Source organism: Grammomys surdaster, unplaced genomic scaffold (genome assembly GCF_004785775.1).
Source record: "Grammomys surdaster isolate TR1022 unplaced genomic scaffold, NIH_TR_1.0 225, whole genome shotgun sequence".
In the NCBI taxonomy this organism is placed as follows: domain Eukaryota; kingdom Metazoa; phylum Chordata; class Mammalia; order Rodentia; family Muridae; genus Grammomys; species Grammomys surdaster.
This window is the reverse complement of record NW_021604670.1, coordinates 7,500,312-7,516,344: the sequence shown is the minus strand read 5'-3', so window position 1 is coordinate 7,516,344 and position 16,033 is coordinate 7,500,312.

Here is a 16,033-nt window from a genome sequence, read left to right as displayed (position 1 = left end):
CTCTCTCTCTCTCTCTCTCTCTCTCTCTCTCTCTCTCTCTCTCTCCAGAAAAGAAAATTTAAGCCACAGTAGCATTTACAAAAGAAGACATTTACATTTAGCCCATGTGGTTAGTTACAATGAGGAAGAGCTGCCAGGAAATCATGAGGAAGACACCGAGGCAGCCCAAAGATGAGGACGGTGTTACTGGTAAAATAGAGGGGTAGGGGAGGTTTGCAGAAGTTACTGGATGAAAGTTAGATGTACAGCAACTCTGTTCAAAGAAATAAGCAGTGGAGGAAACAGCTACTCAGGAAAATGGCTCAGGCTCAAATAGCAGTGGATTAAGGATGAGCTTCATTCTTCCCTCTGGCCACAACCTTGATGTTGTGAGAAGATCCATGAGAAACCTGGTAGGAAGCAGCTGATAGAAGGCACAGCACACACAAATTCCAGGTACCTGTCACCCTACAGAACTGAGCAGAGTAAGGAAGGGGCATGACAGATACCTGGCTTCAACAGAGCAGGAACACACACACACACACACACACGCACACACACGCACACACACGCACACACACGCACACACACACACGCACACACACACACATGTTAGTTCTAATACAAGAAATAACACTCTCAATGTACACCCATAAAATAAATAAGGCCAGCTACTTGCAAGACAGTTTAAGTTTCTAAATCTATAGAACCCTAAGAATCCAGAATGTTTTTCAATCTCGTCAACACTTCAGAAAATGACAGGGGTGGTGTAACCATGTGGTAGGATTAGTGGTCCAATGCTTTTCAAACATCATTTGACTTAATTTTCATAGCAGCTTTATAAAGGCACAAACAACTCATGATTCACTTCATTTCACAGTTTAAAGAGGAAAAAAACTCAGTGAAATAATCCCAGGACCTAGGATGGTACAAAATGTCTATATCTGAAATGGATTAATATAATAGTAAGTCAGATTTTTAAGACTTCATACATAGTATACCCTGGATATGACTGATGTAAGGAGGTGGCCTAGTCACAATTGAAGAGATGAAAAAAGCAACTTCAAATAAGGAATACAGCTTTAGATTTAACAAATTTAATTATAAATACATCTCCAATTATTTTGGATATAAATGGACTAGATGGAAGAGCTGAAAATGGCTATCTGACTGGATAAAAATACAAATACCAAGCTGAGTGTGGTGGGCCATACCTTTAACCCCAGCACTGAGGAGGAGTCAGAGGCCGGCAGACCTCGGAGGTAAGGGACAGCCTGGTCTACAGGGAGAGATTTCCAGGACAGCCCGGGTTACACAGAGAAAGCCTGTCTCGAAAACCCCCCCAAAAAATAAATAGATAAATAATACAAACACAACTATGTACTTTTCACAGAAGAGACCAGAGCTAGTTTAGATGCACAAAGGTAGGAAGTTGTGCTATGCAAAGAGAAAACAAAATAAAAACAATGTGAACATCAAGCTGTCGGACAAAGGACAGGCTAAAAATAATGAAGATGGTTTTATTATGATAAAATTCTAGTTGTTTAATTTTTTTTGAACCAGGAAATGCTGTCCTGTGATACACTAGTATATGCAAGACTCTCACAGGCCTAACTTTAATATGTTTAACATAAGACTTTTAGAATACATAAAATTTAACCCTCATACAAACTAAAACAAGTAACAATAATAGCACTAATCTAGGCTGTCTTAAATACTTCAGAGGAATTAATAGGAGATAAATCAGTATGTATTGATAAAATGTGCCTGTGATGAACAAGTTTGACCTTGTGAATTTGCATAATGCAGTATTGCCAACCTTGGCACTGTGGGTATAGGCCAGTTAACTACTGACCCTTCATTAAAAGGCACTTTACTGAACGCCAGATGAAGACTAAGTCATTCTTCACATCTGTTACTGTGTTAGCACTGGGGTTGAAGGTTTTGATTGTTGTCTTGCCCGTCTGCTTTGCTCTTCGTATTCTAGTTTAGAAGCTTTTTAAACAGTGTGTGCTTATCCTTGATGATGCCCAGTAGTGTGGGTCACTGCAGACCCAGTTCTAAGCTCCAAGTATTGGGTACCGTGCTTTTATCATTTGCTGGAGTCTCTCACAATGCTTGTCCATAGTCTTTATTCTGGGCATGTTAATTTTCATACAGCAGAATCTTTCGATGCCTTCTTTTCTTATAAATATTCTGGGTAATAGTTGTTCCAGAATCACAGGGCATTGTGAGACTAAATAGGATTTTTATCAAAGACTCAAAATAGTCTCTAGCACATGGGTACTTTCACTTCATATTACCTATTACTGTTCACAAGTTTCAGCTCCTCTCAAATTTCAGTAATGTTGATGATGTCAGAATATAGAGATCTAATAGTTTCCTTTATGTTGCCCCTTGGGATGCATCTGAGTCACCTCAAGCCCAGCAGACCTCAGTAACCGCATATTCATCCTTACCACTGTTCAAAACAGAATGCCTCCCCACCTTCAGTTCTTCCCTGTTTGCTTTCAGTCTTCTCCCCCACCCACCCACTAACCCACTGCAGAGGCATGCTTAGTCATCTCGTCAACCCAGAGTTATGGAGAGTGTCTGACTGGACAATTGATGGCTTCTGATGGGATGTGGGTAGGGCCACTGGGAGTGACAATGCTCCAGTGAATATATGGGCAACACAAATTGAATTTTTCCCTTATTCTTCTCCTTCTTTTGTGTGTGTGTGTGTGTGTGGGGGGGTGTCACAATGGTGTGTGTGTGGAGTGGGGGGTCGTCCTGGAAGGACTGAAGAATGGAAAGTGGGTGTGATTAGGATGCATGATTCAAAACTCCCAAATAATCAGTAAAAATATTATGTTGGAAAACAATACAATAGAACACTGACATAGGGGGTAATGGGCTCCCATTAACATTGCAGTCTTAAAGCTTTGTTCTTTAATGAAGGGATTTGCTCCTAGCCCTTTGATCTCCTTCTAGTCCCCCTTTCTCTGTGGCCCCTTTTATTTCTTCCATCCACCTCCACTTCACTCCCACACAGAGACCCACTGTCTCCTCCATTTGAACTTGGTGTGGTCTTTTCATCCCATTCACTGGTGAGCCTCTCTGATTGTCATGTCCTGTCTGCTGTTTCCCTGCCTCCTGGGCATCATAAAATATCCTTGGATTCTTCACAGCAGACTGTTGAATCTGGAAATGGAGACTCTTGTTCAGATATTCTTGGCTTTCTCTTTCAGGCTGCTCTGTGAGGCCTTTGGGGCTTCATGTTGTTTATTCTTGGAGACTTCCTGGAGCGTCAAAAATGGCTTAAAAACGATCACTGTGCTGTGTGTTGCCTAAGTGACATTCAATCGCCCTACACTGAGCTGAATTTCAATGAGTTTGTGTAAATGAATCGGAAACATATGGATTTCATCCTCCCTAGCTACCTCCACTGTTTTAAAAGCAGGAACTCAGCATTTGGATTTTGCTGAATTAAAATGTTTAAAACTTAGATATGGCAAATCAATATGAGACAGGCTTTTCCATTTCACTTAAAAAATTAGTTTTTGCAATGATAGAGATTATACCTGGGGCCTTGAGAATACAGCAAGTGCTCTACTGCTGAGCTACATTCCTGCCTACCTGGCTTGCCTGTCCTTAATGACCATCTTGTAGAGGATATCATCTGACTTTTTGAGGTACATCTGCTAATTTTTTGCTCAGCTTCATCCCCCTTGCCTTTAGATGTTCTTTCCTTCCCATGAGTCCCTAGCTATCTTCCTCCTTCCCTTAGACACCAGCCTAATAAGTGGCTGTTGGCTGCTGAACTGCTCATGTCTCAGAGAGATGACCAAGGATCACCTACCCAGCGCATTCCAGCATGCAGTGAGGAGAGGCATATGAGGAGTTTGGAGGAAAGGCAACATTTTGTGCACCTTATATTTTCCTATCTTTTGTTTGTTTTCCTTCTCTTTGCTTTCAAAGGGCATTTTCTTTTTGACCTACTTCCTTCTGCTGGCCTCCGTGTCCAGCTGCCCACCTCATTCCCCCTCCACCCGGCAATCGCTATGGTCTGAATCTTCTTGTATCTTTTAAAATTCACAGGCGGAAATCCAGTAAGTAGCCAGTGTTACAAATGAAAGCAGAGTCACCATGAATGAGATTAATGTCCTATAAAAGAGACTCCAGAGAACTCTCTATCTACAATGTATAGTTACATTTAAAAAGAAAAAAGAAAAGAAAAAGGGTGGCCGCTGCTGAACCAGAGAGATATTCAAGGGACCACCACTCCCTGGGACACTGAGAAGATGTTAAGTGTCATTAAAGCTCTGCCAAAATCATTAGTGTTAATCATAAGTTTTGATCTCATTATAAGGGCTCCTTCTTTTTTTTATTTTCCTGCAAATAAGCAAACATGTTGGAGACTGGTAAATTCAACTTCCTGATTAGCAGCTGTTGGAGCACAGAGTGCTGTCAGTCAAACAGTCCTGTGGACTATACTTACAGCAGCACCAGCCATTTTGAATACTCCATGGATATCTTGAGAAAACCAAATAACGACCACAGTGGACTGCCCCAGCTTCTGAAGGCCCATCTTCAGCCTTGATCATGTTTAATAGATTGTGCCAGACCTTTGGCTGTTACAAGCCTTGATGAACTTTGGATGACCCTGAAACCATTTCCACACAGGTCAGAAGGGGTATGTTTCTACTGGTGGCATAGCAAAGAAACTGCTGTGACTTGGGCTAAAGAGGCAAGGCTGTGTTTGGTGCAACAAACCTTCATTTGCATGTGAAGTGTGCTGATTAGTACAAACACCGTCTATGCAAGTAGGCCACTTAGGCTTGCTTAGTGAGTTGACTGTGGGACTCTGCTGTCTTTCCTGGTTTTGCAACAGCTAAGGGCTTTTCTCACTAAGCAGCAGAAGTGGCAAGGCAGCTGATTGTGTGACAGGCAGCTGAAGAAGCTGATGAGCCTTTGAAGACAGGGCAGACAGAACAAAGGAGTGGCAGAAGGAGAGAGGACAGAAATCTGGAGCAGAAACAAGCTAGAAGGCTGTATAGAGTCAGAGAAAGCAAACTGCAGGCAATGGTCGTGGGAAGAACTTCAGAAGGTCACCAAGCCTTAGCCAGAGGACCTCTCTAACACTGGCCATTGTTAAAGGTTAGGGATTCTTAAAACCTAGACCTATCCGGAAGCTACAAGGCCAGCTGCTGCCTAGAGCTAAGGAAAGTTAACTCCCGACTGATGGAATTACTGTAGTAGTTGTAGAGCTAAGGTTCTGGACACCCAAGGTGTGCATGAAAACAGAATTCTGGGGGGTGGGGGGGTTCCTACTGCTGTTCCCACCTCCCTAGCACCCTGCACACAACTGTTAAACAGAGAAGAATTCAAAAGCTGCTGAGAGCCAGCCCTTGCATAACATCTTGTCAATCTACAGTTTCTGACTAGGTGGAACACTAGAGTCTCAGCCAGCTGACTGCTAGCACCAGGATCCCAGCCCCCATCACACTGTGACTCTGCAGGTGCCTCGGTTTCACAGTCTCCAGATTCCAGAGTAGTAACTAATAGGTTTCTAATCTTACCGGCCTCCCAGTGTATGACATTTTGTTACAGTAGCCTGAACAGACTGAGAGACTCCCACCTGAATTTTCCTATAACTATATTAGCTGCTTTCCATTTTCCTGTTGTGAAAATCCTTTCTCTCCATTTGGTGCTGCATATGCATGAGGAGTTTGATGCTTTCCTCTTTCTGACTTATGTCTGCAGCAGCGCCTCTACTTTCTGAGCCTTCTGTACCCCCTCAGCTCCCTGTTGGCCTTGAGAGCACAGAGATAGCTCAGCTCAAGGAAGAGCATCAGCTGAGTGACTGAGCTGAAATCTCTAATGGAAAACACAAAATAAGTGACCAGAACTCCACAAGAGAGATAAAATTCTATCATGATGAAAAAACAGAATTGAATGTTAAACTACGTTTATAAATAGATATTTTAAGGGATATGGTCCATATGGCAGTCAGACACTGATCAACATTGTCTTCATGTTTTTCTTTTTGTAATTGCATTAACTTAATTTTTTAAAACTTTGCTATTTTGACACAAGGCCTTTCTATGTAGTCCTGGAATTCATTATGTAGAATATGCTGGCTTTAAAACTCACAGGTAGCTGTCTGTCTCTGCCTGCAGAGTACTGAGGTTAAAGACATACGTCCGCATGCCCAGCTGCCTTAGCTTATTGATAATGACCCAGTCATAAAAAAGAAAAATAGAAGATAATTCTGAAAGTGATTCTATTTATGACTTTGGTGACTTTGTGTCATTTCTGTTCAGTTGTGCTATATTTTAAATTGCTCTGCAAAATAATAGCAATAATTTTATCAGTTATGAGCATGCAAAGCAAGAAAGGAAATATTTGAGGGCCAAAAATGTTATGGATATGAATATTCCGGAGGTATAAGAATTCACAGGCATCTTTTGCATCCACCTACATAACTTCTTGCTGTATCAAAGTTTTATTATCTCAGAATGAACTACTTACCTGTACTCTGTACATCAAGCACCTTCATGGAAGATAGGAGAATTACAGAAATGCTATTTTGCAAAATTTCCGTTATACAATTCACAAAATTTAGGTTTAATTGAAGAAAGGGGGGCTTGGGAGATAGCTCAGTAAGAATGCTTGTTGCACAAGTATGAAGACCTAGCTTAGAACCTCAGAACACACATAAAACAGCTGTGCATGGTTTTGCATACTCTGAGGTACTTGAAGCCAGAAAGGAGGATTTGGGGGACTTGTTCCAGGTTCTGTGAGACTCTGTCTCAAAGGAATAAAGTGAAGCATAACAGAGCAGGCCATTCAGCATCCTTCTCTGGCTTCTGCAAGCACACATGGATGCACACACATGCACACAACACATATACATAAACACAGACAAAAAAATTGTCAGGAAAAGTACATGGGGAAGATTGAAATGTATTATTTTTAATGTATTATCTAACCATAATTATTAATGTTGTGTTTAACTATTTTCTAAGCACTGATTCTAAGCATTTCACACATATTAATCAAATATAGTTTCTGTAACAATCATTCAATGCATGTGCCATGATTATTTGTAGCTATAGATTACAAAACTAAGACATAGAAGATTAAATGATTTTCATGTATTCACACATTTAAGGGACAGGGCCAGAATTTAAATCCGGTCATACAGGATCCACATTCATATTCTTCTTGTTGCTTTCTTTTGTTTTGTTTTTCAAGACACAGTTTCTCTGTAGCCTTGTCCGGGAACTTTTTCTGTAGATCAGGCTGGTCTCGATCTCAAAGAGGCATGAGCCAACAATACTCAGCCCATTTTCTTAATGTATGTGGTAGAAATAACAGAAATGTGGAGTATTTAAGTTTAGAGGTGAAGATTTAGTGTTTCGATCATAAAATCAATTGTGCTCTCTCCCAGTGACCATATGTAAAATGGTAATAGTACTTAAGATACAGAAAATTGTGACATTTGAATTGCTATATATTTATTCAAGATCATGTTTTTAAAAAATATCTATTTAAAATACAGATGAAAACTGAATATACACATTCATGGGTAAGTGATCGATAGCTGGGTAGATGGTTCAATATCCAAACTAATAAGTATATCCCCCAGATACAAAGGGAATAAAATATTAATATTAATGTTAATGTTAATATTAATATTAATTGTGGGTGGGAATCTGGACTAAGAGATATTGTGTTCTTCTGCAAAACTCAATCAACCACACAAACTTCTGTTCCTATCGATGAGTAACCAACAAGTACTTGGATTAGTCACCTAAGCTCACAGTGTCTGGTCAGCCTGAGTACAGTCCTCTAATAAATGAGCTATTTATGAAACAGTATTGGACTTCTTTTTTTGTTTAGCTTAGCAGTACCAAAAAAGTTTTCCAATATGACAGAGCTTGCCTATTGAATATTTCATTGGAAGTTCTTCTTTGGATACAGGCATTTAAAGCCGGGGCAGATGACTTGATCATACCCTATTTAATCCTTCTTTGATCTTTGTAGCTTGATTGAGTGGCATAATGATTTAAGTATAGGACTGGAGATACTTGTCAGTGGTAGAGTACTTGCCTAGGATGTGCATGGCTCTGGGTTCTGTTCCTGGACACACACACACACACACACACACATATACACATACACACACAAACACACATGCACACAGCCAAGAGAAGGGTAGATGCAGCAATCCAACTGTCTAGCAATAAAGTGTAAAGAGAGTGGTTTATACACTCCGTGTATTCGGTGATAATAATGAGCTGAGGAACTCTGTCTCCTTTCTGGTTTTCCTTCTGTAAACAATTTTTAAAGCTCTACATTATCTAAATAATTTAAAATTATTTTGATAGAAACCTTTCCTTCAGCTCAAAGGGTACACATACTCTTTCTGTAGCACTGTAGTGGAAGTTAAAAATTCAATATTTACAATGAAATGAAATGTATTTTTGTTCACTTAGTTGACATACAAAAGGCTATTTGTGTGTGAATATTTGTGTGTGTGTGTGTGTGTTACAAATATTTGGTCAGAGGGTTCATATTGTCAGTGAGTTTCCTCCTAAATCATTTATGCTATCATTTTTAAAACTAAATTTGAGTGTGTTATACTTGTCACTTTTATAATTATTGACGTTTTATCAGTATTAGTGACCCAACTTCTGCCACTTCAATATACCTTAGTGTTTGACTTCATTGAGGTCACATTTGACCATGCAGGGAACTGTGTCTTCAGCCCCTTTCTCTAGTCAGGACTAAATCTATTATGGATATCTAAACCTTCCTAGTGCCACACTAGTTCCTTGTGGGATGACTGGGAGAGTCAGGGATGTGGATAAGAAATAAAGAGAAAACTCATTTGGAGAAACACTATCTACATCTGTTCTCTCAGCCCTGCAGCCCATTCATTGGAAATCTATTACATCCATGAATGGATTTTTACTTCCCACAATAAACAAAAAAACAACACTCGTTCCTGATGCCAGCCATCCACACAAATGCCACTGTGTTATTAGGGTTCAGGACTGGAAAGGCTAACTATGTGAGTGTGGTGGTCATCCATTTCCTTTGCTTTATGTGTTACGTTTTTAAAAACATACACCGGTAACTCGTAAAACAAGATGAGTGGGCATTACCTTCATTTTATGGGTAAGAAAGAGATTCAAAGGCACTGACTTTCTGGGTTATATAAACTGTGATTTTCAGAAAGAGGTCAGAAAACCCATCATCTGACTGTACTTCAGCAGATTATCAGAACAATTCCCATGTTATTTTCTATTGGGATATTGTATCCTTCAAAAGGCCTTACCTCAGCCAACAAACCCTCTAAAGTCTGACAAGGGAGCATCTAACTTTAACACTGAATTTACTGGTTAGAAACAGCCTGGCTCATAGGTACACATTTCTAAATGTCGGAAGAAAGGTAGTTAATATATGACATTTGTTCAGCCACAACTTTTCTTGTAGGTTTATAGTTGTGGGTTAGCTCTGGCATGCAAAGTAGTACATCTTAATTGAATAGAAGTCAAATCAATTTCTTTCAAGCTATGTAACATCAAACAAATAAAGATGAACTAACTTTTTTTAAAAAAAAAAAAAATCTGTTACAAAAGACCCCAGAGGAAAACACAATCCCTCATTTATAAACCCTTTCTACCCTAAGACACATTTTGTGACATAAGCATATATGGGAATAAGGGTCTGGCTATTTTTTTTAGAAATGGAAGTTGTACCTTAAAATCTCATATTTAGATGTTCAAAGTGTAGTGTGTTACAAACTTATGTCCTTTTATGCCCCAAATAAATCTTCCAAATAAACAGAAATATTTTGAAGAGAGTCAGATTCTAATTTTGAGTATAATAAATAAACTCTAGCAACTTTGTGAAACCGTTTAGTAAATTACACTGAATAATTTTTATTGTAGTAAGTATTATATGTAGTTTTCAGACCTGATTTTCAGAATTACATAAGTTAAAGGCTCCTTTATACTTGTAGATAATATTATTATGAAAGTTCTAGAATAATTCAAAATTCTATTTTATTTTATTTTTTTATATTTCAAGACAGGGTTTCTCTGTGTAGCCCTGGCTATCCTAGAACTCACTTTGTAGACCAGGTTGGCCTAAAACTCACAGAGACACACCTACCTTGTCTCCCAAGTGCTAGGATTAAAGGCATGTACCACATGCCAATGCTGTAAAATACTATCAAAAGACTACTCTAAACAGCATCTTCTTTTACATTATTTGTTTATTTTTGTGTGTATATCCATAGGCGGGTGCTGGCATACTATGGAGTATGTGTGGAGATCAGAGAACAACTTACAGCAGTCGTTTCTCTTCTATCATGCGTATTTCAGGAATTGAACTCAGGTCATAAGGCTTGACACAAGAACTTTTATCCCACTGATCCATTTTGCAACCCCAGGAGTCTTTTGATATTAATGTTTTACAAATGCTATTGTAGGGGTACACTCTTCTTTCTCATGAGTCAATAGTGTCGTACCCAAGAAATATGGCTGTGCTAAATATAGACAGTATCTAAGCTAAGAGTATGCCATAGCTGATAGTCAGGAGCATTTGGTAGGGTGGATAATATCGTCCTAATGACATCCACATCCTAATCTCTGAAATTTATATGTTCCCTTTCAAGGTAAAAATAAAATTAAAAATCTGATTAAGAATTATGGCATGGTTACCTCTTCCTTCTACACTCTTCTCTGTCCTATGAGGGGGATGAGAGAAGGTACCGGGGGTTGGAAAAAACAAAATTCATTATATCCACTATGAAATTTTTAAAGAATAAAAATCTTTAAAACTAAAATTCTACCATAGGTTGATTATTCTGAGTTATCTGGGTCAGCCTAATTTCTTCACAGGGGTCCTTAAGAGAAAGCAAAATCATCAGTCATCAGATATGAACACATATGGAGAAGACCTGAAAAAGCAGCATAACCAGCTAGAATTACATTCTTCCCATGTATGCATGGAATGTTTTCAGAATGAAACATATAGTAAGGACAAACCAAACTTTGATAATTTTGAAAACATTGAAATCAAACAAAAATATTTTTCTAGGACTAAAACTGGAAATTGGTGACATAAGGGAAAATTGAAATTTGAAAAATATGTTAAAATCAAGCAGCACACTCTCAGAAAAACCAAATTACTGTAAAATTCTAAAAATTTGAGACAAGTGAAAATGAAGACACAGTTTACTGATAGTTATTGAATGAAATAAGAGGGGTGCTAAAGGAAAGATTGCAGCTTGCTATTAATCCCTGAGATAAGAAGTAGGAGCAGCAGGAGGGGGAGGAGGGAGAAGGAGGAAGAGGAGGAGAAGGAGAAGGAGAAGGAGGAAGAGGAGGAGGAGGAGGAGGAGAAGGAGGAGGAGGAGAAGAGGAGGAGGAGGAGGAGGAGAAGGAGAAGGAGAAAAGAGGAGAAGGAGAAGAGGAGGAGGAGGAGGAGGAGAAGGAGAAGGAGAAGGAGAGGAGGAAGAGGAGGAGGAGAAGGAGGAGGAGGAGGAGGAGGAGAAGGAGAAGGAGAGGAGGAGGAGGAGGAGAAGGAGAGGAGGAGGAGGAGGAGGAGAAGGAGAAGGAGAAGGAGAAGGAGAAGGAGAAGGAGAAGGAGAAGGAGAAGAGGAGGAGGAGGAGGAAGATGCCAAAGACTATCTGTTGCAGTAAATACTATTTGGGAGTCTCTACCTCACCTTAGATCATTTAATACCCAAACAAGAGAAAAAAACCTCTTTATGTTTATACTATATCTTAAAGCACTAGAGCTGGGCAGATATCAACCCTCTATGCTATTTCCCTGTCAGTAACTTGGAGATACCACTTGGCGTGTTCTGCCTGGGATGCTCCCAATCCAACAGGCTGGCCCTCATGACATCTTCTTCCTTTTCCTCCTCTCTCCTCTTGTAATCTCTGTCTCAGACCTCAAGCCCTTAAACCAAAGCCCTACCTACTTCTCTTCTGCCCAGCTACGGGCTGTAAGCATCTTTATTGACCAATAAGGGATTACTTGAGAGGCAAGGTTACATAGTATCACTTGGTGTATGAGTACAATGCATAGCAAGAAAACAAACCTCAACAACTATCAAGCCAATAATCCATTTTTAGATCTCCAAAAACTAGAAAACAAACCAAACTTAAAGACTGTGGAAGGAGGGCAGACTGAGCACCACAGTGGAGCTACATGATCAGTGAGCAGAAGAATGGGGAGATAAAGGGATGATTCTCTGAAACGACAAAATTTAGTTGAATTGACTAAAGAGGACTGGAGAGATAAGTAAAATCAGAAGTATAGAAGAAGTGGGACATTACTACAGTCCTTACAGAAGGAAGAAGAATTATAAGAAAACACTATCAACATTTGTAAAATAACAAAGTAGATGAAAGATTAAACACACAAATCACAAATGATCAAAATCTTCTCATAAAGAAAGTCTGAGCAGATTTATCACAAAAGTTTAATCAGTAACTGAAAAGTAACAAAGACTAGATGAGAACCAGATGTGGCTTCAATGGTAAATCCTACCAAACACTTAAAAAAGTGTTCATCCTCTTCAGACTCTCCCAAAAAATAGAAAGGAATAGTCCCTAACCCATTCCGTGAGGCAAACGCTAGATAAAGATAACATTAAAAAAAAAAACCTCTACAGAGTAGTACTTTTCAAACACAGGTAGGTCATAGATGCAAATATATGTAATTTTGTATGTCTGTACATGCACATGTGTGCGTGTGTGTGTGTGTGTGTGTGTAGTGTATTTGTGTTTGTATGGTCTATGTGTGTGTAGTGTGTATGTATATAGTATATTTGCATATGTATTTGTGCTATATTTGTGAATTATGTAAATATATATATGTATGGTATATTTGCGTATGGTTTATGTGTGTTGCATGTTTGTGTGTGTGTATGATTTTATTTTTATGTGTGGTATAACTGCGTGTGGTATGAATCTGTGTGTGCATTGTATATTTGTGTATGGTATGTGTGTGGTCTTTGTGTGTATATGTGTGTGCATGTGTATGTGTGTGTGATATATGTGTGTGTGGTGTTTGTATATGTGTAGTATATTTGTGGGGGGGAAATATTTCTGTGCATATCTGTGTGGTGTCTTTGTGTGCATGTGGCCTATTTGTGTAGAGTGTGTATGTGTATGTGCATGTGTATGTATGAGTAAGGAACATTTGTGTGTGGTATGTGTGTGGTCTTTGTATGTATATGTGTGTGTGCATGTGTGTGTGCATGTGTATATGTGTGTGCATGTGTGTGTATGGTTTATGTGCATGTGGTACATGTATGTATATAGTGTATTTGTGGGGAGGGAGTATTTGTGTGTGTGTGGTGGGTGTATATACACATGTATACGTAGGTACTCAAGCCCTACATAAGTGTATGCAAGAACCTAGGAATGGCATTAGGTGTTCTGCTCTAACAGCCTCCAGCTTACTCTTTTGAGACAAATTTTCTCCTTGAACCTGAAGCTAGGCTGATGATCAGCAAGCTGGTCTCCGTTCCACACAGAATGGGGTTTAAAAGCATCAGCCCAGCTTTTTCTATGGGTCCCTCAGATTCAAACTCAAGGTACTGTGTATGAGTAGTAAGTACATTTTCTCAAGCCATCTCCACAGTCTCAGCACACACAAATAAAAAATTAGATTAATAAACAATAAAAACAGATTTTTATCAAAGACCAATTAGAGTTTGTCCCCTAAATGAAAGTTGGGCCTCATGAATAAAAATCGACTAATATAATTCACCGCTGTAACATAATAAAGGACAACACCCATATCTCAGCTAAAAAGATAAAGTATGTGGCAAAAACTCGATACTAACTCATGATTAATAATTCATGACTAAAGTATCTCCATCCTATAATAGAAGAGGATTTCCTTAACTTACTGAAGAGTGTTCAAGTTTGCTTTTTATGCCTGTGACAAAACACCAACCAAAGCCAACTTGGGAACAAAAGAGGTTATTTGGTTGACACATCCTATCACAGAGCATCCTTGAGGGAAGTCTGAACAGTAACTAAAGGCAGGAATCTAGAGGGAAGAACTGAAGCAGAGTGCAGAGGAGTGCTTCTTACTCGATTGATTTCCATGGTTCACTCAGCTTGCTTTATCATGCAGCTAGGACCTATGGGTGGCATTACCCACGTCAGCTAGGCCTTCCCATATCAGTCATTCATCAAGGAAATGATCAACACACAGAACTTAACTGTATTTGTACAAACTGTATTTGTACAAGCAATCTATACTGACAGAAGTGAAATCAACCCAGATATATGGCCAGAAATCTAGTAAAAAGAATTTAGGATTTTAATAATAAAAACCACAAAGCATTGCTGAAAGAAATTCAAGAGTGTTTCCATGAGTAGAGAAGAAACTCATGTTCACAGACACAATTTGAGATTCATTGTGAAAACTGACAAGGTAATGATAAAATATAAGTGGAAATGCAAGGGACCTAAGATAGTCAAAGTAACTGTGAAAAAGTTATCTATTACAAGCTACAGTATAAAGGCAGTGTGATACTGTCAGTTAGACAGCTATTTGGAGTAATGGAACAGAATTGAGTATGGAAATAAACCTTGTGTTGATGGACAATGGTTTGGCAAAGATGCCAAACAGCCCAATGAGAAAAAGAGGCTTTTCAATAAATGTTTGTGCTAACACCACAGGATAAAAACTCTGAACGGATCATTGATATTGTCACAAACTAAAGTATAAAACATTCACCATGAACACAACAGTACATCTTTAAAATCTTTGACTACTCTGAAAGGCCTTAGCTATGGTACTGAGAGCTCAAGCTAAGCTAATAAAGAAAGGATGAACTGAACACGTTCAGGCTTAAGAGTGCTTTAAGAGACCTCTCTAGGAAGAAAGAAGTAAAAGGTATACACCTGTAATCCCAGTGCTTGGAAGACTGAGGCAGGAGGATATGGAGCTTAAGGCAAGGTTAGTTTAGAGCAGAGCAAGCCAGGAAAATAAGGAAAGAAAATGAAAGGAAAGAAAAGGAAGGAAGGAAGGAAGGAAGGAAGGAAGGAAGGAAGGAAGGAAGGAACAAAGGAAGGAAGGAAGGGAGGGAGGAAGGAAGGAAGGAAGGAAGGAAGGAAGGAAGGAAGGCAAGGAGTAGTGAGGAAGAAAGGGAGGAAAGAGAAAACTTAGGGCAGGAAAAATGGTAACTAATCATTTGTTGGGAAATGCAACTACATCCAGAATACTAAAAACTTAGTTCTCAATAATAATAAGATAGGCCAGTTATGAAATTAGCAAGATGACACATAAATAGCAAACAAGTACTTTTAAAAGTTCTTAATATCAGCAGGGTAGTGGTGGTACAAGACTTTAATGTTAGCATTTGGGAGGCAGAGGCAGGTGGATCGCTGTGACTTCGAAGCCACCCTATTCTATAGAACAAGCTCCAGAGCAGCTAGGGCTGCACACTGAAACCCTGTCTGAATAAACAAAACAACTAACCAAACAGTTTTTTTAAAGATTTATTTATTATATTTATATGAGTGCACTGTTGCTGTCTTCAGACGCACCAGAAGAGGGCATCTGATTCCATTACAGATGGTTGTGAGCCATCTTGTGGTTGCTGGGAATTGAGCTCAGGACCTCTGGAAGAGCAGTCAGTGTTCTTAACCACTGAGCCATCTCTCCAGCCCCAAAGTTCTTAATATTACCATGCATTGAGGAATCTAAAACCACATGGATTTATTACTACCAATGTCCACTAGTTCAAAGGGCTATTATTAAAAAGAAAATCAATGCCAAGTTCATTTTGCAAAGGTGTTGAACAATTTCTTTAAAGAGTTGCACACAGACTTTAGCATAGGAGCCCTGTAAAGTATCTTTTATTTGCCTGATGTAATTATCTCTAATGCTTACTGCTTCTGTCTGCTAACCTAGGGTCTAGTCCTGGAAGCTTCTAATCTCCAAACAATCTAATCTAGGCTTCGACTTGATGCTGAATAAGCTTACCCTTTCTTGTTCTTTCTTATCTCTTGCTGGCTGTTTC